Raw genomic sequence first — 2,994 nt, 5'->3', positions numbered from 1 at the left:
CCGGCCATCAAATGAATGTGATTACTGGTTTATCCTGCTGAATTAGCATCGACGTTTTTGGGTTTTCTGCCTTTACATTGCGTAGTGTCCATAACATGCATTTCTTGTTTACATACAATTTTCACATTTCTTTTTTGTAGAAACTAGTGGATTGCCCGTGCCATAATGGCACGGGTCATAAGGGGGTGCTGGTGCTATGGATAAAGCCTTGTCGGTGTGTCGGGTTGATATTCACCGATTTGTAATGAATATAGCTAGGATATTTTCTTACCAACAACATAATTAAAAAAATCAGGTTTTATTAAGCACCCGTTCGCAACAACTTCTTTGATAGCAATTCAATGATCGTCAATACTAATTTTTCGACCTACAGATGATGGCCCAACTTCTTAAGACTTCAGAGTAAGACAACTCATTTTCTACTTGTCAGCTACATTTCATGTGCATAATTATTGCACTAAAGGCTCAGAACATATGCATTGGCAGATCACGACTGCCGAGTTAAGACTACAGGTAGATGATGGCTTGGCGAAGCAAGGACTTCATGAACGCGATTAGGTGTACGGTAGCGCCACAGAGCTTCATTATAAAAAATATCAGGTTTCCTGGCCATTACACTATCTCTCTGGATCATGATTTTGCGCCACAGAGCTTCATTACAAAAAATATCAGGTTTCCTGGCATTCCACCATCTCTCTGGATCATGCCTTTGCGGTCCATCTCTAGTATAAACTGAAACAAAGGTATTCACATATAAAAGTACACAGTTTGTAAGAGAGTAAACATAAACATTACCGAGATAATTAGCATCTTTGTCCATGACAACAGGACTATTGAAACAATAAAAGGTGCAAGATAAATAAATTTCATCAATCATCATCTGGTACATTGTTAACAAACACGCATAAAGAAAACAATGCAAACTATTGGTTCATAGTTAATAACCAGAAACACCTTAAATCCAAGACTAAGATAATTTTAACATATATTGGCGTGGATTCTTTTGTCAAGAGAATAACTTTTCTATAATCTTCAGTGATAAGTATAACTCTACAAATTAAATTGGCAAAAGATGGGTTTAGTGATAAACCACGGGTTCTTTGATGCATTCTTTTGTCAACTAAGTTTCATGAAAAGGAAAAAAGAACTATTCATAAGGACAAACCAATAATACTTAAAAGTAATGGGATAGAGGTGTTTAGCAACTAAGTACCTGAATCCAAATTAATGGCTTTCCCGCCAAGTGCACCAGTTCCCTTCATTTTTATAACATCTGAGGCTAATCATGCACTTTCAGGACAAAACTGAGCCAGGAAAATCCAATTAGTAATAAATCATCCAATAGGGGTTACACAGAGCCTACAATTTAGTCAAACTTGCGGTACTGGAGAGTCACGCATCACGTACCGGTGACTATTGGCTCTTCATTTAGTGCAGACTTGGTAGAGATGCTAGAACACCCATCACAGCAGCACCAACCACATACGACTGGTTATCTATAGCCCTGTGAGACATGCAATAATGGTTTTCTCTTAGACATTTAAACAAACAGGTAATAACTTGAAATCTTTACAACTAAAATTTGTTGTAAATTTCTGCGTCATGAACACTCTCAATGACGTTGATGAAAATGTCTGTGAACCAATCTAAAAGTAATTCAATCAATATCCAATTTTGTATTCAGAGTTTGTGTTAGACGGAACTCAATTCACCCAATTCCGAATCTGGAAAATGATAAAGATGATAATCTGGAATTCAATCAAAATTATTCGAAATTAAATAATTATTTAAATTTAGTACCGGAATTGATGAAGATGAAGAAATAAACGAAACACTGACTCTAGACCAACCAATTCAACCCCGAGCCTAATTAAAACCCTAACAATCAAACTTAAAAGTCCATAAATTCAAGCTCAATTGAGTTCAAAAAATTAAAGCACCACTGAAAATCCTAACTACACCTTCACTACCTCCATTAATGGAAGCTTAAAAATCAAACCTGGAAAAAATCCGGAGTGATCCTATAAATGAAAACCAAAAATTTGACCAAGTTTAATTGAGGACAAACGGAAAACCTGTTCTACGAAGATGATGATTTATTCTCTGAAAAACGTGGTAGGCGATAATGATGATTCTGGTTCTCGAACTCGATTTGATTTTGAATAACGATTCAATTTGAGTAAAGACTAATAGAAATCAAGGAAGAAAGAGAGATTATGATAGAGAAGAAAGCAACTAACTCACTAAGGGAGGAGGTGGGTGGTGGTGGAAGGTTAAAGGAGGTGGAGAAGGCTGGTGGTGGTGATTCTCCTCCCATCTTCGCCGCTGGTTTTGTTAAAATTGAATTTCAGAGTTGAAACAGATAAAGAACAGGGAGGAATAACATGAACATATTAGCCCTTGGTTTCGTCCAAAATCATGACAGAATAAGAGAGAAACAGAAATACGGAGAGGCAGCTTTGTCATTTCAAATGGGACACCAAAATTTTGGTTACCAACACCAAACAAATCATTTTGCTTTATATTATAGATTACCTATAGGTACTATTATAGTGGTATTAGCTAGTGGCAGGTCCACCCTCTAAAGCCCAGTAACCGAAGGTCCATAATTAAGAGAAAAGAGAAAAATGAACCCAATTTTTTAAGCCCAGGTCCTAGACACGTACGAGATCAGGTATACGTGATATGAAAATACCACAAAAAACCTTCCCTATTTAACAAGTTAAAAGCAGGAGAAATATTATTCACATTTCATATTCATTTTCTTCTTCTCTTTCATCTCACCGCTACTGCAGATTCAGATGAAGATTTTTCTTTATTCTTTCTCGTTTCTACTAAAATCAGATGATGAAGATTTTTCTATTGTAATGTTTCTTTTACGGTTTTGGCGATCTAATCATTGTTGTGTTTGATTATGTTTTCGACCTCCATGTTTGATTTGTTAATTATATATTAGATCTAGATGAATAATCACATTTTTTGTTCATTTCGTTA

At 35.8% G+C, this 2,994-nt stretch overlaps 1 long non-coding RNA gene across 1 annotated transcript; it reads right to left on the bottom strand.

Moving 5' to 3' along the window:
• Positions 1-312: 312 nt before the first annotated feature.
• LOC113277708 lies at positions 313-2,279 on the bottom strand. Its single transcript, XR_003325079.1, has 4 exons — positions 2,076-2,279; positions 1,408-1,504; positions 1,214-1,304; positions 313-732 (listed from the first exon to the last, which is right to left on the bottom strand). It is a non-coding gene; the product is annotated as an uncharacterized LOC113277708 (long non-coding RNA).
• Positions 2,280-2,994: the final 715 nt, after the last annotated feature.

The sequence above is a fragment of the Papaver somniferum genome, chromosome 5 (assembly GCF_003573695.1).
Source record: "Papaver somniferum cultivar HN1 chromosome 5, ASM357369v1, whole genome shotgun sequence".
NCBI lineage: Eukaryota > Viridiplantae > Streptophyta > Magnoliopsida > Ranunculales > Papaveraceae > Papaver > Papaver somniferum.
This window is presented reverse-complemented; position numbering and strand designations above follow the sequence as displayed.